This window comes from Neopsephotus bourkii, unplaced genomic scaffold (assembly GCF_033783945.1).
Source record: "Neopsephotus bourkii isolate Nb327-2 ecotype Australia unplaced genomic scaffold, CSIRO-AGI_Nbou_v1 NB_911, whole genome shotgun sequence".
Classification (NCBI taxonomy): Eukaryota; Metazoa; Chordata; class Aves; order Psittaciformes; family Psittacidae; genus Neopsephotus; species Neopsephotus bourkii.
The window spans coordinates 2,772,862-2,794,480 of NW_026901405.1; the positions used below are offsets into that span (position 1 = coordinate 2,772,862).

Below are 21,619 nucleotides of genomic sequence, written 5' to 3' on the forward strand. Positions count from 1 at the left end.
CATTTCAGATGTAATGTAGAAACACAGGCTTCCCAGGTTTCTTATCTGCTTTACATTCTGATATTTTAATTATTTCCCAGTGGATCCAAAAGTTGCATAAGAATTCCAGGGAGAGGAATGACCCAGTTCAGAGAGATACCATCAGGGGACATTTCCCAAGTGCCTGTTTCATAGGGATGGGAAAGGAAGCAGATGTTTTCCATCAACAACTAATGCTGAAGAGCTACTATTACTCCCTCCCTAACCACAAGCTCTAGGCCATAATCATGTACTCCCTTCTTCTGCTTTTATAGATGTAACAGCAGCATGTAATAATTCAAATTCTGTCTTGTTGACACAGCTTGCTTCAGCTGTACAGAAAGCAAGTTGTTTGTTCTCTGAATCTGTGGACACATCAGCACTTTGCAGAGATTCTAGAGGAGTTGCTGCCTTGACAGCAATTGCAATTGCCTGCTGTCATCTGAGCCTCCTGGAAATCTGTGGTAACGGACTGAAATAGCCACACATAGTAAATTTCTGTCAATGCTGCACAATTATTTTTGTTAGAAAGAAACACAATTTGCCCCTGAAAAATTCCCTTGAATAACTGATGCAAAATAAATCCTTCTTTTCTGTTAATTCAGGAAGCTGATTTCAAAAGCTGCTGCTTTGTTTTTGCTGAGTTATTATGCCGTTTTGAACATGTAGGGTAATTCTAGGAATTCCTTTAGTTAGGCCTGTGTCACTGATGGGAATGATGTGCAATACACCTGGGTTTGTAGAGAGTAAGAATAACGGGTATTCTGATATAACGTGTTGATTAATTGAGTAAATATGGGGTACAATGGACAAAGCTGGACTTAAAATGCAGGCATGTGTGTAAGAATTTCCCAGAGAGAATACTGAAGATCAAAAGGAGGAAAAATAAAAATTAAAAAGGTAAATGACATTAGTATAATAAAAGGGAATAACTGCAAACCCGTTGGACCAAAAAACGTTAGCTGAGGGACTAAACAATTTTTTTCTTTAAATATAAAGACAGTCAAGATGTCTATTCTGTGAGAATGAGCAGTTTAATATTCTGTTTTACTAATGTATGCAATAAAATAGCTATTATATATTTAAGCTTCTAGTGCATAGTTGTAGATGTACCAACTGGAAGACAAAACCATTAACCCCTCTCCCTTTGCAACTTCACAAGCACCAGCTTTTCATAGAATCATAGAACAGCCCAGGCTGGAAGGGACTTCAAAAGCTCCACTTCTTCAACCTTTTGTAGGAAAGGGAGCCTAGGTGATATTATCCAGCATCCTGTCCAATTGCATGTTGAGAACTTTGAGGGATGGGTGCTCCTTGGGGAGGTTGTTCCAGTGACTTACCGTTTTCACTGTAAACATTTTCTTATATCAAGATGAATACTTGATAAATCCTTGATTTAAAACCTTTGAAGCATTCCATAGTAGAGGCCTTGGGGAGCGGGGGGAGGGGAGGGGGGTTGAAGCAAAAAGCTGCTTGGGTACAACTATGGCCAAGTATCTGCTTAAGGTCAACAACCAAAAGTGGAATTCTTGTCCACAATGTAGACCAGTTACATAGGGGACTATCCTATTCATTTCATAGTAAGAGTACTGAAAACACTGAATTTGGTAGGAAAGTAATTTAAACTATGAAGAACTTGAAACAGGACTGTCATGGGACTGTAAACACTAAACATAGATGAAGCATCCTGTTTGCTGCAACTGCATTATGTGTCTTGGGTAGCAGCCCTGAAAGCAAGGAAAGATGGTTAGTAACTGACATATTTAGTATAAATCTAAAACCTGCATCTCATGAAAAGGTGAATAAAAGGATGAGAGGAAAAGAAAGATAGGAGGGGAAGTTCTACCATCAGCTAAAAAGAATATGTAGATGGTTTTTAAGGCAGTGCAGACAGGGTGAAGAGGGCTATGATGCCAGCTTCCCACATTACTCTCAGAGGTCAGTTTTAAAAGCTATGTATGTATGTCAGGTGTGGAGGACTGTTTTCCCTCCCAAGACATACTGTCAAGAAATCTGAGTACACAGCACGTGATTGATTCCTGGATTTAGTTTGGGTTTTTTTTTGCCCTATTTTTAATTTCGTAATGTTTTCCCTCTAAAATTAACCATTTACTCTGCCACAATAAAGCTTATTTTTAATTTCTAAGTTTTATTAATGAGCGACAAATCTATAATATTCTTTTTTTCTTGGGGGTAACTTTCAACTGAAGTGATGTTTTGCAGGAAACTCTTGCAAGAGGGTTTCACAGAGGAAGTTTCCCTCGAAACTGTGAAAGTCAGGGACTACAGGATCAAATGCCAGGACTTAGGATAAATTCTGCCCAGGCATGCACAACTCAGTACCTTCCTTGCAAATGATAGGAAAGAGGAGGCAATCTCTGTGCCGAATATTCCCAAATTGCTACAGCTGATCATGCAGATTTCCTTTGGTGACAAAAATATGATCGGTGACAAAAATATGATCGGTGACAACAATATGATCAGTGACAAAAGGGACTGGACTGTTGCTTTGTTATTCTGATTTCTCACAGACAAGCGGAGATCAGCAGTATGTATGAAAGGAACCTCAGACTCTATGACACAGGAGAGAGCTCAAAATATGATGTATAGACTTTTCTTGTTTCATGTGGCTGCTGGGATATGAACATGCCATTTTGGGGCAAGCTAATTGCCTGTTCAGCAACTAAAAGCACAATACCTTTGTTCAGTGAGTTACAATTCCCTGAAGTACACTGCAGTAGCAAAGCAGTAATTACAATGCAGCATGTCTTAAAAGAGCACCATTACACATTTCACGAAGAAAAGGATAAGTTAGACATTGCTGTTCACTAGTTAAAGCAAAAGATTTAAAACCTCTTGAGCATGATCATGTATGTTTTGTGAATATAAATTTGTGTTCATACAGATTTCTTATGCTAAAACTATGCCTGGAGCCTACTGTTTTCAGACTGCCACCAGACCAGGTTGTAAGCTGTTTTGAGCTACTGGCAATAGTCCAATAATCTAAACCACATTTTAAATTTTCTTCATTTTTTCCTTTTCTTTTCTTTTATTTTTTTTTCCCTCTAGTATAGACATATTGTCTCATCAGAATAGAATGACTTCTGGGTGAGGTAGCCAGTATAAATTAAAGCAAGGTCCTTGGCTGAAGTGAAGCACAATGAATGTTCAGAAATGATGGTGAAAAGCAGAAGTGTGAGCAGACAGAGCAACCCAGGCAACAAATACAAAAGAATAAGGGTTTAATATATTTCTGATATCCAAAATAGAGTGAGCATGATTACAGCATTCTAGAAATCATAAACACCTTAGAGGGTTAGGGCTACCTCATAAATGGGAATAGGTCATTTCTTGGGGTTTATTTATAAATCATATTTTAATTAAAAGTTGAAGGAAAGATGAATAAATGCTTTAATAAACTGTTCATTATTATGGAATCTAAACATCAATAAGCTGTTAATAATCACTTATTGATAACTACAGGCATGCTATAGTTATTTATTAACCTCTATTTATTTATCAACCATTGACAAATGGAACCTTTTCTATGCAGTATAAAATTTCAGAAGGAAGCTGGAAAGAAAAAAAGATATGAATTAGGATTTTGACAGAAATCAGTAAGGGAAGGTAACCGGCACAGCAATTATGCTGTGTTGCATTATGGGTTCCATACTCTCCTAATAACTATGTAATTTTCTCATGTCTCCACGGCACATATTTTGTGACTTTTTCATTAAAAAAGCCAACACAAACTCAATAATCTTTTGCCACATAATACATTATTAGAAGAATCATAAGGAGGGAGGATAAAGGAGCAAGTTTAATAAATGCTGCAAAGCATACTACTGCTCCCAAATGTTTGTGTTGGATTTCATATGATGTATGAGAAGCTGACATGTCCTGTGGGGGCTGGTTTACATTTTTTTTTAATGAATGGTTACAGTATTCTGGAGTTAGAGTTTATTTAGTTTTGCACTAGTGATGTAAATATTTATTGTGGATTTGACTCATTACGTTTTGTGCAACCCTTGCACTGTGAAACTCTGTGATTCACAGTGCACTGAAAAAAGAAATAATACCCCTAAATCACACCTGTCTGCAAAGAGAATATCTGTCAGCTTTTTCACTCCTAACTCTTCACCTTGCAGCAGGCAAGGGAAAAAAAAAGCCAGAAAGAAAGCTGTCTGCTACTCAGAAATGAATTCACTGGAAAAAAGTTCCTTTGTGTAGACGTACTTGGCTGGATGGAGAGGCAAATACAGAACTCAAAAATGTCAACACGTTCTTGGTGTTCAGGTCATCTAGGTCTGCGTCACTGTGTCACTTCTCTTTGTTCTGTTTTTGTTTTGGGGGTTGTTTGGTTTTGGGGGCTCTGCTTGCTCTAGTAATCATCTATTGAAGAGTTATAGAAAGAAAAAATAAAAAGGTGCATCAGATCAGTAGTGTGGTATGTTAAGGTTATATGTCCAGTATCAAGATACTGCATATATAATTTGGATATCTTACACTGACTTTATTCCAAGAGATGTCTGTGACAACAGAATATGCCTGAGCCAAAAGGTTATTTATGAGGCAAAACCCACTCACTGTTGGAATTAAAATGTGCTAGATTCAGCAAAGGATGCCAGTGTCTGCATTCCACACAGTCATAAGTCACTGGCACTAGCAGAACGCTTCTTCATCCCATTAAAATTACAGGATTTTCACTCCCATTGCCCCTAATGACCTTTAATACAGACCTTGCAAAGTTTATGAGAGGCACTCAAAGACTTTGCTGCTTGGACAAAAAGACCTGCGCATATTTCCACTATGACATTTCTGTGGGGTAAACTGCCAGCTATAGACTTGTACTGTCTTTTGCTTCTTTGCTTTCTGAATAGCTTTGCCTTGAATTCTTTTCTGGACACTGACATGATTGCAAAATGAATGAATGAAAATATAAATAGCTGATAACCTGATGGTAGGTTCTGTATTTTGAGATGAGTTTGAGTTCCTGTATGCTAGGCAGATGTAAATCATGGTCTTCTAGCTTCTATTGCATCCACCTTTTAAACAAGTGTGTCTGCCACCTCATTTTGTGATGAGCTTGACCCTGTCATACTCAAAAAACACTTTCATGAGTCTCCCTCTAAGTAAAAACTACATCTACTGTGGAGTTCAAGTCTCAAGGTTATGCAGTGTTAATCAGTTTCGTGGTTCTTAATTTTATATTCAGATTTGGCCATAGTAGACTTTCCATTCACTTTTGTGGCACTTGATTGATTTTGTTATTAATATTATAAGTTGTGGGATCAAATAGCAGTATGTAGAACATACTTTTAACACATACAGCAACACAAGTCTACTGAAATATATGTTGATATGTATCAGTAATTTTGCTCTATAAAGGTGTTTAAATTTGGGGTTAAAATATCTCTCTGTGTATAACATATATAAAATACATATTTACATAAATATATAAAATATGTATTTATTTGTCTTTCTGATAAATGACATCAACTTATAGATCTGCACTCTTACCTTATGCCTCTAAAAATTGTAAAGCCAGCTTTTCCCGAGTACAAGAAAATCCATCTTGAAACTTTAATTAAGGAATAATCTATCAATGACAAATTACCAGAGGGTGGATATGTCACTCACAGTGTTGGCAAGTCATTTCAAGGAACACAACTGAAATCACAGGAGACTAACAAACTGATCTGGGTATTTGTTTGCACTTAACAGACAGGAGGAACATAACCGATACGAAGACATTTCAAGATGGTTTCTATATTAAGATATTAGTTTTAAATTTCTTCACTCGGGCACTTGAGCAAGTTTGCATCTTTTGGAAAGTGTGTGAGAATTCTATTTAAGAAAACCCAGTCACTTCACATGTTTAAAGCTACCCATGTTTTTTTCAATTGTGCTTGGGTTCATGAAGTCTCCACAGTGGGTGAATTCCTGAGCAGCTTTTTATTTGGCTTCATAAAGACGGTTCTTGTAACCCTATATCAATATTGCAATGTTTTTTGCCCAGCTGTTTAGAAAAAGCTCTTTAAAAACCTACTGAATACAGTTCCATTTCCCATTGAAATTTCAAACTCTAGATAGCTAAGCGGGACAGACAAACTTAATGCATAGTTTTGGTTAGATTTTGGGGTTTGTTTAAGTTTGCTTGGGATTTTTTTAGGGGACATGGGGGTAGCGTTGGTTTTGTTATTTTGGTTGGTTGGTTGTTTTGCCATGACTGACTTGCCCAAAGTTACAGAGGGAGATGATGTTAGAGACAGCTGGTATTGAAGCATTGTCTTGAGAAAGATGTCCTAGTTTGAGATCCAGACATCTGGACATCATTAACCATTGCTGTTCACACATGATATTTTACTCACACTGAACCAGGAGAGAGGCAGTAATTTATATCCTGTAGTCAGTGGGAAAAAATCTGGGAAAATGTATAAGTGAACATGAATGGAAGTCTCTAGCAGGTTCAGCTGTGGGGTAATGTCAGTGAGGAGACAGATTTAAGAATCACACCTTGGTGATTTTCCTGGCTTACAATAAGGACGCTCCACCTAAGCTCATCAGAAGAGAAGTGGTGTTAAGGTACAGAAAGTTGAGCTGTATGTGAGGAGATTTTGCAATATAAATGTTAAGCTAATTTGTGGTTTTGTTTGCTGTTATTTTTTATGTCTATCTCTAAATAATATTATGGGAAGGGGAGCAAGTATAACATTACTTGATTCAGTTTCAGTTGGCATTGTGAAATGTTAGGTTAATGGCTGTCAGGCAGTCAAATATCACGGGAGTTTGCTAGTGTACTTTGTGAATTTTGCCAAAGATTGTAATGTCATCAATACCATTAGGGACATTGGGTATGTACTGAATTACTTTGTGGATTATACTTTGAAAAGTTTCAACAGCTGAATATATCATGTCAAGCGTTCTTCTATTGTACTCAGTATTTCAAATCTTTATGAATTTGCTTCCTGGACTTGGGTTGATAACTCAAGGAAGACCACTAATTCAGAAGACCTGTACTTCAGATAGTCTATTTTAAGTTTTAGCTCCTTATAGCCATACCTTTATAGTTTTTCCTAGTCTTTAAGGAGCTTTCTGAATTTGTACAGTGTCAGCAAAGTCTATGCTATTGCTCCATACTTGGGCAGAAGGATTAAACAGGATTCAAAGATGACATCAAAATTAGAAGTGTTTTACAATTCTGAAAAGGTTTGAAAAGGAAAGGAAGGAAGATCCCCTACTGTTATCTTTCAGTATGAAGAAAACTGTGAATACCTAATAAGAGAAGGTGAAGTGTGAATTAAGGGGTTTTGGTTTTCAGTTCTAAGAGATGTTAGTAAAAGATGTAATGCTTTCACAATGTTGTTCTCTACCTAATCCATCTTATCCTTCTGTGCACACCTGGACAGCTATAGGTTACCAGCTGTCCAAACTGGAAGGACATAACACCCTTGTATGGAGGTTTTTGCTTTGCTTTCTTTCCGGACAAAGAATTCATGGCTTTTATTGGTTCAGCACTGAATAAAGCTGTCAGAATTTGTCACCATATCCATTACATAAGGAAAAAAACTCAGACGTCTTAGTTTCTGATCAGTGTATCTGTTTCAATGGCTTCTGATCAGTGTATCTATTTCAATGGCTTTGTTCACAGACTGACCTAATTTCACTAATACCTAGTCTTTTAGAAAAATCATACTTGCACCTATACATATTCTCCACACAGGCAAAATAGCCATTGAAATCAATAAACCAAGTAGTGACATTCCCACCTTTTTCCTTGGGATACACCAAAAATCAATTTTGCAGAATTCCAGGCTTCTCCTTTCCACCACAAGGTAGCCAAGTGCCGGATTTCACTGTCCAGCCATCACAGAGTACTGATTCTTGTTTCAATTCACTCTGTTTTCTTTGTTAGGCTGACAGTTGGGTAAAATCTCACTGAGCTTGTGGATATACAGGCTGTCCTTCAGTTGTGATAAGCATAAGAGGTAAATCTGTTCATAATATGTATCCATGTCTGCACACAGCAGAATCATAGCAGATGCAGACAGTACAAACAGTCAAAGGATCACTTGTAGAATAAACCCAAGAAAGAAGATCTTTCCGGACACTGTGCTGGTGAAAACCTACCCCTACAAAAAAAACCAACAAAAAACAACAAACCAATCAAAATAAACTAAAACCAAAAGAGAAGTTACCTGTTGTGAGATTTCTGATGTGTTCAAGAAAACCTGAGTTTTAATAGTTTTGTAAAATGAGATTGGTTTAAAATCCCATTACTGTAATTAATGTTGCCTTCTATAAGAAGTAGCAACAAGCAGAAAGACACTGAACACTGATGAAAAGAAGCAGTGATTAAAAGAATGAAAGGATGAAAGAACCAAAGAATCAAACTCTCACAAAGAAAAACAAAGGATACTACTAATACAGCCTTATTGTTTCTGTGCTACCAGCTACCTTTGATATTTATTTGGAGGTTTTAGGTTATTCAGTGTCAAAAAAGCAAGTTGATTTTTTTTGTCAAAGAAATCAGTGCACTCAATGACAAAAATGACATCAAGGAGTCCACCACACAATTTACTATCAGTAATTTTGAGCAAAAAATTGTCCATAAAATATACATGATTAATGTGAGCCATTCAAAATGAAAGAAAAAGCTGATTGAGGAAAAAAGTATTATGGAAGTGTCGCTTATAGAGAAAGGAACACGTAAAATCTCCAGACAAGGTTGCTGATAGGCAGAGGGAGAGATGGTGTGTGGGGGGGAAAGGTTGTAGGGGGTTTTGGTTTGTTTTAGCTTTTATTTTGAAAGATTTTCCTCATAATTTACATTCAAATTTACTATGTGACTGTCAAAGATCTTCATCTGTCTTCATCCCTTATTTCCATTCCTCAGCCTAGCATGTATGTTTCCAAGATTTATCTTCAGTATAAAGAACTTACAAAAGCACTTTTTGCAAGTAGCAAGAAAATACAGGTAAGCCATGGTGCTCCATCAGAAACTATTAAGTTTCAGCATCCTTCATACTGATTAGCTTTAAGGTAATTGAGACCATTTAATGTCTCACTGGGCCAAGAACTTTACTTTTTTCAAAGTTTATCATCAAAACTTCTATCTATCTGCAGTAACAACTTGAGGAACTGAATGACTTTCCATCTCATTTTCTACAGGATGTTGAACATATTCTTTATAATAATAAACTTAAACATGTCCCTGATAGTCAAATGGAAATAGAGCATTCCATTGGCTGTATAAGAGAGTATTAAAGCTGTTCCACATTTTCTGGTCAATTATATCAACTGTGATTCTGACATTTTCAAACTTATTTCTCCTTTTACTCGAATTATACTAAGCGTGATTGTTAAGATGATTGTCTTGGACTTCGAAAGACATGCAATGAGCCAGCTCACTTGTAGTTGTGTCAAAGTTAATTAATTTTTCTAAATCTAAAATGACCACAGATGCATTCTGCTTTCTGTTTTGAATTAAAATCACTTATTCACCTCTGGGTTATTCCTAGTTTGTATTGATTTTAGGTTCAAAGTGTATTAACTTCAATTGTAAATTTTCTTTTAACCTGCAAGGAACATGGAGGGATCACAAACTCTACTTAGAAACTTTCCCAAGGGCCTCATCCAAAGCTTAACGAAACATTCTCAGTGACTTAATTTCACTTGATGTCTTTGAAGAGCCTTCTCTTTTATCCTTCAGGTTGAATTTTGGGGGAATGCTTTTATTTAAATGCAAAATACCCCAAACTAAGTATAGTCTTCTTTCATCTGGAATCATTTGAAGTTTTGCAAATGCCTAAAAGCAAAAACAACAACAAAAATAGAAAAGCAGGTATTTAAACATAATTTTCATTAAAAAAAAAATAATCTGTGGTGGGTTAGCCTTGACTAACAGCTGAAATCCCACCCTCATGTAATCCCCTCTCTCAGTGAGATGAGGGAGAAAATAGGAAGAACAAGAAAGATCACAGAATCATAAAATCTTAGACAGGTTAGGGTTGGAAAGGACCTCAAGATCATCCAGTTCCACCCCCTTGCCATGGGCAGGGATGCCTCACACTAAACCATGTCACCCAAGGCTCTGTCCATTGAGATAGGGACAGGGAGATCCCTCATCAATTATCTTTGTGGACAAAACAGCCTTAAACTAAGAAAAAAATATTTAATTACTGATTCAGGTGCTGGTAAAGAAAAAGACAAACATTAAAACAACATTTCCTTTTCACAGTCAGCGACACCCCTTCTCTCCAGTGACTGCCACCTGAGCAATGCTGAGCACAGTGGGCAGTCACAAACAGAATGCAGCAGCTTCTCCCTGCTCCTCCCTCCTTCTCACATCTTTGCTCCAGCATGTGCTCTTCATGGCATCAGCTCCTTTGGGAATAGCCATGTGCAATGGCGTGGGATTCTCCATGGTCTGCAGCAGATGCCTGGTCCACTGCCAGGTAATACCTTCTGCTCCTCCTCCTTCTTGTCTTTCTCCTCCTCTTCCTCCTCCTTTAACATGCAAGAGCATGGGCATGGGCACGAACACAGGCACAGACATGGGCATGGGCATGTCTGTCAGCACCAACCGCTTTGATGCCTTATGTACTGCACATCTCACTAGTGCACAGATGCACTTGCAGAGAGAGAAACACACTGGTATTTAGTCCAGGATCTGTCACACTCCTCAAACGACTGTCACCAGCACGATATAACACCTGCTTGCTGGACTACCTGCAATGAACTCGACAGTATCAATCTAAACCTAGTGAGGGGGAAACCATGTGACCAGAAAAGACACAAGTAGGTTTGATGCAGTAATTACCCCTATGATAGCTCTTCCTAGGTAAGGCAAATTGGTGATGACAATGTAGGGAAATTTGCCTCTCTAGCACTGTTTCCTGAATAAAATTTCCCATAGCTGTCAATCAGGCCATTTTGCCTTCACACTAAATTAGCACCATTTATTTTAACAGTGTCTTTTGTGCAATGCTGAAAGATGAACCATAGTTTGATTTAACCTTGTGAATATTCTGTTGTTAGAAGTTCCTATTTTCATGTATGCTTTATTATTTCTTAACTAAAAGTCTTAGACATATGATCTTTAATTTCTCAGCCTGGTCCTGATCTGTAAACCATACACTAAGAGGTACTTTTTACTCTTTTTACTATGTAATTAAAGTGAACGATAGTTTTACTTTGATCATAGTCATATATATTTCAATTTTACTGTGTAGCTGTAAGGTGCTGTCTGCTTCATGTAGCACGTACCATACTTCGATATTTTGTTTTATTAAAAGAGCAAATGCCTTTTAAAATGACTGTTGTATCTCTCCCGAACTGTCAATATGATGCTGTAAGACTGAGTGATGCATGAGACATTGAATAGACTTGTTAATGCTACAAATAGTTTTACAAAAAGGATAGGGCAACATAAAGCTGAGTATTTCAAAAGTTATATCAGGCAAACTATTTTCCTTCTCAAAACAGCAGCTACAAAATACAGTGTGCTAAAACAGGAGCTGGTCACTGAGTGCAAGGATGATTTTTAATTCCTATCCATCATGGAGTTTTAAGTATCCTCAGTTGTGTTTCCAGTCCTAGTCCAAAAACTTATGTCATCAAATAAAAATCATAGTTACTGCTTGGGACAAAGACTGTACCCCATGTTTCATCTTTCAGTGCTCTGATCCCTTCACTGAAGGGTCATGCTCCTTAAGAAGCATGGAAAAACTCCTTAGGAAGCCCTTTCAAGAAGCAATATTATGCTCACTGTTCTCCTCCTTCAAGCCCTACATTAAATGAGTTCTGTTTGTTTGGCAAAAAAACATGAAAGGTAGCAAGGCTTCTGTCTGACACGTTAGGCCTTATTAATCAGACTTGTCTCTAGGCTTCCATGGAGGGTTCCAGACCTGGAAATGCAACAGAGGTTTCCTGACTATCTGAGAAAGCGATAGCTTTGGAAAACTTAAATAGGAAAGCAAGAACACTTACATTATTAGGTTTATCGTAGGCTAATAACCTTGGAGGTGATGATTTTTTTTAAATTATTTTTAAATATTTCAGGTTTTCTTAGCTATATTATTTTTTCTTGTATTAATATTAGCTAATCTGGTCCCATAAAACAAACTAAACCGTTACAATGAGACTTGAACACAGTGCATTTAGCCAAGTGCCTAATTCTTGTGTCTGCTACATTCTTCCTGAGCCATTCAAATGCATAAACTGCGGTCTTTATAAGCTTGAAATTCTCTAAGTGTCTGAGATTTCAACATCTTCATGCACAGATGCAGACCACTTTGACTCGCTTGAACTACTTGGTGAGCCTCAATCTCTTTTCAGAGACAGGATCTATCAGTGCCATTTGTGTTTCCTGGCAAGTCAGTGCCAGGTTCACATCTGAAGCCTGCTCAGCACGTTACAAGTAAAACACACTTAGGGTTTGAAATGGTGCTGGTATCACCCACCTGCCTGTTAGTGAAGGATAAGGAAGGACACCCCTAGGTCGAAAATGGTCCACAAGTTGCTCCACCTGGCCACTGCCTTCTCGGAGACAAGAAGAAGAATTTGTGCAGAGCTCCCCCTGAACTCACCCTGGCACATTCAGATAGGCTTCATGCAGGGTACAGCTGGGAAGCATGAGCATCTGCTGGCACAAGGATAAGCAAAACAGATAGTCACTGATGAAAAAGAAGAGTGAAGTAATTTGCTACCACTGTGCAGGGAGGTGGATCACCCGCTTGGACAGATGTTTGAAGGTGTGCAGGTGGCCAAGAGGAGCAGCTGTTTGCACCACGTGGGCAGGTAAGTGTCTGTGTTTCTGTGCACGGAGGAAGGATGAAGCATCCTTGTAGGAACAGAGGGGAGAAGAGGCTCTTGTAGGGAGGTGTGTCAGGTGCTGCTCTGGAGTCATCAGAAGGAAGGACTTCCACAAGCGTACCTGGCACTACCTAAAAGCTGGATCACCCTGAACCCTATAACCTATTGGTAATTGTACTGTATAACCTCCACTTCATGAAGTGCCTGAGCTCTTTATTAATACATTTCACCTTAATCACTCTGACCTCAGCTGAGCTTTACATAACTGCATGGGATGCAGCCTCGTAAGACTGGGAAAATTTAGTAGAGTCTCAGAGGTATCAAATAAACCTGAAACTACTTTAAATTTGTAACTTAAGAAGCCTTTTCTTTCTGGTCTCTTGGTTTGAAACAAAATAATAGATGTATATGGAAAATCTCATTTAGGTCTTTTTCTTTTTTTTTTTTTTTTGAGTGCTCAGATTTTATTCCATACCACTTTATTCACTCTTTATTGAGACTTTTCACCAGACATACAAATTGGATAATGTGAGGCCTCTTTTTAAAAAGTGAAAGAAACGAGTGAGCCTTTGCTAGCGAGCAAACCTATTAAATCAGCTTCTGTGTAGAAGCAGTTTTCAGCATTAGCAACTGGATACCACCCATTAGCGTGACTTAGTGCAGCTGTGAAATGCTGCCAAACTTTGCTAATACAATTATTATGTAGCAGCATTGCATAAAATAAACCAGGGCTGCCACTGTAAGCTCTCATTTGTAACAATTCTGTTTTCAAAAGCTGATGAAGACCATCAGGAAATTCTGTGGTACAAGGTAGATCTGGGAAAGCTCAAAGAGTCCCATGGGAACAAATAAAAACCGCTGCAGTACAAGACCTCTTATCAAATTAAAAGCCTGTTGCATTTCTGTGTTGGGGCTTGCTTTCCTAGAGAAAAATGACAAAATATTCTTTTCTCTGCAATTAAATAAATATGAATTCCCAATATTTGCATGTTACAAATCAGGCTGCAGAAACTTATTGTAGTTTTCTTGCTGAGTACTCAGAGAAAATAATAGTTCACAAAAGTTTGTTGATTTAAAAAACAATAAAATTTCTATTAGTCTAATTCTCTAAGTGGGGAGAAAAAATAGATGGGGGTTTTTAAATAATGGTGGTGGGTTTTTTTTCTACAGAAGACAGGATACTGTACATTGTATGTGTAAACAGATGGTTCAGAAGAAACTCACCTGATTATAACTTTAAATAAAGACCTGCAAATCCAGTCAGGAGCTCAAGAAGGATCCTTAAGACTATACTGCATTGTGTTAGTCCACAAGATCTTTAAAATACATGTCACTCCAAAATCTCAGGCAAGGACTTTGCTATGCGATGTTAACATTTAATACATGTACTTATATCCCACACACTCAGGTAATAATGAAAGGTATATTGCTTCCTCACCTGTTAGTGCATTTAAGGTTTTATAATTCATGGCCACATTTTGAAAGCTTTGCTCAGGGCAGACCCCTGCTGCTGCAAACAAATCTTTATCTGTAACCACCTAAAGGGAGGGTTTGTGCAGCTTTGTTCCCCCTCTCATTATTTTCTAACTCTTTCCTTGCAGACCTTGGCTCTTTCACCATTCACTTAATTACTAAGCATCACTTGCAAAAACAGATGAACTAATAAAAAATATTTGTTCATTACATTCTTTCCAGTCAAGTCATAACACGTATCTTTTTCACATTTGTTTTTCTTCCTATTCTTTGACTGCTAGTAAGTAACACTGCTAGCTAAAAACTATATCATGTAATGATATTATGATTTTATCACTTATTACTGTGGTATTTAAAGCATTCATCGTTCAGGAGAGCATTTCATCCCACTGAAACTTTTCACTTCTTTACTGAAGAAGATCTTCACAGGATAGTCTTTGCTCTACCCTTTTGTGTTAAGAGAGATGTGAGGAACCAAACATATTTTGAAGTGTTATATACTGTAACTCACATTTTGCTATTAGCAAGTTATGCTGGGTTTCTATCCTTGTTAAAGGATAAGCAGGATCAGCATTGGTGGCTTTAGACCTTGCAAATACTTAGCTGACCCAGTGAATTTCAAAGAGAAAAGATAGGGATCTCCAGAGGACAAAACCTGGACAGTTTGTTTGCTAGACCAATGATTTTCTAGAACACTGCTGTATTCGTACTAAAAAGACCACACAGTTTTTACCCGAAAAGCAAAGCTGGTGGCTATGGAGCTATTTCTACACTCAATTTGTCAAAAAATCTCTGTTTTTTGGCAAATCCACACGATGAAGCAGATGTGATCTCATAATTTGCTTCCACCAAAAGGTAAACATTCTTTCCCACCTTCCCCCTAAGGCTGTGGAGTTCTGCCAGTTAACTTTTGCCATTTGTGGACCATTGTGCCACTTTATCTCTGTAAGCAACTGGAATAGGATGTGGATAGAATTCTGCTGGATTAGTGAGCTCCATCAAGGAGGAAAGCACCATGACCTGGGCAAGGGCAGAGATTGTTTAATGGCCTTATTTGATAAGTGAAAGAAGAAAATGGAGTTGGAAAAACTTAGATTGGCTCAGGATCTTTCACAACAGTTTACAAAAGAATTGAGGTGCTATTTTTCTCCTTACTCTGCTCAAAATGTCCATGATGACAAAAAACCCTAGGACATTTACAAGGAAGCTCTTTGGCTTTAATTCTGTGTAAGGATTCCTGAAGCACAAATCCTACCTTGTGTTTGAGCAGAATTAAAATGAGATACAATAAAAGGGAGGATTGCTGAGGAGTGAAAAATACTACCTCATCACCTTCACCTGGTTGTACTTATTTTCCCATTTGAAGTCCGCATCTTTCCAAGTACTGTAAAGGTCAATTACATTACAAATGTGATAATTTTTCTGTTTTAATTAGCTTCATATGCATAGTTGTATTTATGTGAAATCTTACTATAATTATTCCTGCAATCTGGTAACTTCCTACCATCCCAGCTGTACAGAGTTGCTGGAGAGTCAAACTTGACAGGAAATGTGGGAGTTAATTTTGTCTATAGGGGATCCTAAGTTGCCATAGAGATGGTAAAAACCCTGGTTCTTTGTATTTAAAAGAAAAATCCAGGGAAATGGTAGGAGCCTGATGAGCTGTGTTTTTCCAATGATCTCTAAAAGTTGGAATGGTCACATGAGTCAGGGACAGCCAGGTGCATCATAGAACATGTCAGGAAGTACCTGAAGAAGGTGATGAATCACAACCTTTGATGCACTCAGTTTTTGGGAGTTGCAATACTGGAGGAAAATTAACTGGCCTTCAGATACTCAGAGACTAACCTTCTCTAGTCACAGAGGAAATGTGATTGGTGCAGCCACATCTCAGGAGAAACTAACTTTAGACAGTCTTGCTGCAAGCTCCAGGCTTACTGGAATAAACCTCTGAATTCTGATGTATGGAAGTTTGAACAGAAGACAGAGTCACTGTTATTCCTTTTCTAATGTCCTTTTTTTATTACTTTCCAAGCTTTGATTCACAAACCATGCTTCTGGTCATAAAAATTGCCACAGGGTTTGTGCCAATCAGAATAAAATGATGAGTTATGTCACGTGTACCACAAATCACAGCTGTAAGGGGATACAGAGAATTTGGACCCTCAGAACAACTTTGTCACAGAATTTTTAAGAAACCTGTGTGTAATCTGCATATATTCTCCTATCTGAGTAGAATTAACACTTATTACAGAAAGTATGTTTACTTGTTATTTATAGGGGAATATCTGTACATTTTGCATTGGTTAAAGCTATATTTGACTTTTTATTTTGGCAAACACCACAGTAAGTGAATCAGCTTACAAACTGCTCTCTTTAAAGTGAAGATTTGGGGAACACTCTTTAATCCAGCAATCTCTTTCTCTGCATCCACGGGCACAACCTACTTCTAAAGATTCAGATTAGTGGTCGACCATATTTGATAGACAATAACATAGACCAAGATATACCTTTCATTCTTCTATTTGTTCTCAGGTTTTTTTTCTTATGTAAGTGGACTTTAAATTATAAAATGCACCTTTTCTTAGTCTAACATTTCTAAAATGGTGAATTTAATGTATTCATAGTATTTGTGGGACTTCCTTACCTCCAATAATTTATTACTTGTTGTAGACTCAACCTTGAGAAACTTTATTTCAAACTGGAAGCATGATCACATAGGGAAATACAAATAGTTAGTAGAAATCAATAGGTCAAACACCATTTTCTCATGTAAGTCTGCAAGCTCAGAATGTAGCCATTGAAATCAATATATTTATTCTGGATTTACTGCTTTTTCAATGGATAGCCTTATGCAAAGATCTAGGTCTGGGATTTCTTAGAACTTATTTGCTGTATCACTTGTCATACAATGAAATTTAGGCATCACTTCAAAAAGATTCAGGGCAAAAATCAGAACAGATAAATCAACCCTTTAAATATCAAAAAAGAAAGCTATCAGTAAGAGTCTGAGTAGATTGAGAGGGAAACAATGGTGTAATTGAAGAAAGAATGGTATCCACAACAAATTGTTTAATACTCATTTGTAATACACATTTTTTTTATAGTTGGGATAATTCAAGAGTAGAAAGTAAGACATTATCTACTCAACAAAAGATATACCAGTCTTGATAGCTCACCCTTTCATAACACACACTAAAATGTATGTGTAAAGGTTTCTTACAATACTTTCAGAAACCAAATCAAGAAAAAATTAGTTCTAGATCAATATAGATTGTGTTTCAGAAGATATGATTTAACAGATTAGAAACACAATTAAAGCATAGTTATGATAAGTGATAAATCCTGGAGAACAGAAACTTATCTCTCTTAATTGGGGAAAAGCTACATGATGTAGATAAAAATTTGAAAGTTAAAATAATGTATCAAATAGTAAACAGGCCTTGGTGTTGTCAGTGCTTGAACAGAAGAACTCCAAGGAAAGATTATATGCTGCAGGAAGTCATTTGAATCAGTGACCCTCTGAGTTAGCACTGGGATAATGTTGCACCTCTGGATTAGGGAGGAAGCCATAGAGCCATGACTTGTCAGCATTTATAGACGTTATTGAAACTGCCACTGATTTGTGCTTTGGGTTTGTTTTTCCTCACCAGCCAAGTGTGTTAATTCTGGTTCCCTGGATAATTTGAACCAGCGAGTTATATTGAAGGCTTTATAAAATAAATGATGTGACTTTTTTTATTCTGAAATTATAGCTTTTTTCTGCCTTATTTCAAAATTGTTACTGCGGTGTCAGATTAAGGTAGACAAACTAATTTTATCATCCTTTTCCTTATCTTTCCCACATAAGGCAGAGACTTCTTTTTAGAAAACTATATTATTTAGAAAAGCCTAGCATTCTCACAACTTGGAATTTGAAATTAGATACATAGTGTGGCCTTTTTCAGAGATCTGACTTTTGCTGTCTCTGTAAAAGTCTACAAAAGCTGTTATTCCTTTGGAAATCACTATTTGCTCATGCTTGGTAGTGATCTTTTTAATTTTTTAACACTTATATATTCCCGAAGAATACCATCTGCACTGGCAATGCTCCAGCCAGGGCTGAGAATGAACTTCCCTGCAACTGTCTTCTAGGATGCTTCAGTCCATGCCTGGTCCAGCAGCTGCACTGAAAACTGAGTCTGTTCTAGAGAGGATCTAGTGCTCTCAGCGACATCCTACAAAGGACTCACGGGGGATGCAATGGGAAATCTCCCAAATTCAAATACACAGGAGATAAAGTCTAGCATTAGTGCAAGAGAAAGGATCAGAGGGTAAAGCATGGAGAGACAGAGACTGGGATGGCAGCCTGGGGTGGAAAGGGCTGTTGCTCTTGGAGTGTAATGGGAGAAGAACATGGCCCTGCAAAGCGAGTCATGGTGGGATAGGTCTGAGTTATGACGACAGAGAGATGTGATAGCGGTCTCTAAGGAAAAGGCTAGGACTGGAGGCTAGAAGTGGAATGGGAGAGCACGAGAGAAACTGAATGAGAAAGCAGAGGGGGATACTGCATTTGACTTATGAAACAAGCTTATTGTGTGACCTCGGGGTCATGTAACTTCCACACACTGAATCAGCTCCTGCAGTTTTAATGATGTCTAGACGAGAGGGGGAAGCCAGAAGCACCAACTCTAATCTTCGCCTCTTTCTGAGCCTGGCACTCTAATCGCATTGGGATATCTGCCCCATCACTTAGACAGATCTGCCTTTTTCCCCTAAGACTTCCCCTCAGAGGTTAGCTTACCTCTTTCCTGGCCTTGAATGATTCATCCTCCCCAGGAATTTTTCTCCTTTTTGACCATAAATCTCCCAGCAGACCTGGCTCCAAGTCAGAAGTTTCTTTCATCTCACAACCTGTACACTCATTCTCTTTATCTGTGAAGACACCGTTAACACTGGCATGGGCAAAACTTGAACTCCTGACCGAACCTATTTTGGTATTAACCAGACAACTCAAGTGCACAAAAAACTCCACGCTATCAGAAAATGACCAGTAGCAAATGCACCAAAATTCTTCTTAAAAGCAGCACAGAAAAATGTTCTCTTAAAGGCAGATGGAGTCATTATAGTTGCTTAGTTCAACAGTCTACTTAAAACAGCTTCCAGAAGTTTAGCATGCAACTACTGACTCACATAGCATATCTCCTTTAGAAGGACAGACGGGTAAAAAATTCTATGGTGATTTTTTATTAGGTGGAGTTTTGTTTTGTTTTTGATCTGAGAAGGGAAAATACATGGAAAAAGAGGCAAAACTTATAAACAACATAGGCAAAGAGTGCAAATAACAAGACATAGAAATGTGAATCCTATTTCTCACTTCTGAGCATAACAGTGAGCAAGCCCACTGATTTCTCTATGCCTCTTTTTCTCCAGCAGTATTGATTTATTTTTCTTCATTTAGCCAGGTGGAAAGCAAAGACAAAGTTAGGGTGTATGTTTGGAGGCATTTGTAAGTATATAGTTTATATATGACTGAAACAAAGCCCACTCCCAGCCTGTGGTGCCAACCTCTCCCTGGGGTCTGAGAAAGCTCTTAGCAGCAAACTTTCCACCAACTACATGGAAGTGAATATAAAATCACTTCTGATGAGCTTGCAGAAGAGGTGAGAACTGATGGCATGGAAAGGAAAAAAGCTGACTGCAGGTGCTACTCGGCAAATGGATACCCTTCAATCACAATGTGCTTCATTCTGTCTCACCAAATTCCAGGTAACAGACTGAGAAATACAAGTCCAGAGAATGGAGTAGTTTGTCTTGGAAAGCAGTGATTCTGAAAGGAATTTAGGGGTCACTGTAGATACAGGACTCTAAAAACCTTTCTGTGGTGCTGTGAGAAAAGAGTTAATGCCATCCAAGGGTACATAAACACAGGAGTAGAAGGAGGTGAGCTTACCTCTGTGTGATTGTTATTGCAATAGTCTGCTGTTCTGGTCCCCATATTTTTAAAGGATGTTGGTGAGGGTGTTAAAAAGAGCCATAAAAATTATTTAATGGCCAGACACTTAATGACTTACAGCAAGAAATTTAAAGCACTCATTTTGTAAAGCTTATAAATAGGAAGATTGAAAGGTGATTTGATAATGTTTTATAACCACATACATAGGGAAAAAACACCAAGGAACAAAGGGTTCTTTAATCTACTGGGGAAAAAAAAAGGAGTACAGAAAAACTTGAGGACGAAAAGCTGAAAATAAAAAATACAGTACATATTTTTTTATCTGAAAAGGTAAAAATTAATGAAAATTTGCAGGACCAACTCTTGCTGACCTTAGATCAAGAGTGAAGTCCCCTTCAGCAGCTGGCTGTAAGTGAAGACAATATTTTGAATTATGTTAATGTAAGGGGAAAATGAGAAAAAAATATGGTACTCACCAACTTCCAATATTTCATTAGTATTTGCTTTTTAATTGGCATGGCATGGGAAACAGACTGCTGTATTATTTGGTAGCTTTATTGAGCTTCAGGATCATAGGTTTCCAGTGAGTGGGACAATGCAGAGGGCATAGTGTTAATATCCAAATCAGCCAGCTAGAGATGTGAACTTAGCTACAGGAAAAAATGGGTGAGACATGACAATGATTTGTACAGATAGGCTGAGATAATGGACATAGAGTGGGCATAAGAAAAAGTTTGCCATCGCACTTGTAGGACTTGCCAGAAGATACACAGCAAACATCATCTCCTTTTCCGACATTTATTTCGAAGGAACTGAACACCATCTGGTTAAAAGGTAAGAGCCTTTTTGGTGTTTAGATCACATCCAGACTGAGTGTTTACTTCTGAATTTCATCAACTAAAAGAATACTGAGTTAAATGTTAAGAAACAAACTCAAAAGAAAACTTCTTAGTCTTTGTAAATAATTCTAGGGGGTTTAGTTTATCTGAGTTTTACTTATTTTGCTGTTTGCTTGCTTTCACCTTTCTTTTTTTTTGCTTCCTTCCTCACTTTTCTGGGTATTTCTGTATGTCCAACACATGGAAGCCTGGCCTCTCTGACAGAAGTGTGCTCTTGTTGCAGCTGCTGTCCCCTAGGCTGTCTGCTCTGATTGAGCGCACTTCACCTTATTGTTGAGACAGGAGGAGACCCTGGTCCTTGTTATCCTCCTTTAAGAGTGAACAAATAATTCATAATGAATAGCTGATTTGGTTAATTTCACTCCCTCCTCCCTGTTTGTGAGTTATTTATGATTCCCATAAATACACTTGCTGAATAGTTCCTATTAACCGTTCTGGTCTGCATCTCATTTCAGAGCACTTTACTGCAAGTCTTCAA

At 37.8% G+C, this 21,619-nt stretch overlaps 1 long non-coding RNA gene across 1 annotated transcript; it reads right to left on the reverse strand.

Moving 5' to 3' along the window:
- Positions 1-10,259: 10,259 nt before the first annotated feature.
- Positions 10,260-20,448, reverse strand: LOC133214639 (uncharacterized). The gene is made up of 3 exons (XR_009726180.1): positions 20,240-20,448; positions 12,483-12,661; positions 10,260-10,527 (listed from the first exon to the last, which is right to left on the reverse strand). It is a non-coding gene; the product is annotated as an uncharacterized LOC133214639 (long non-coding RNA).
- Positions 20,449-21,619: the final 1,171 nt, after the last annotated feature.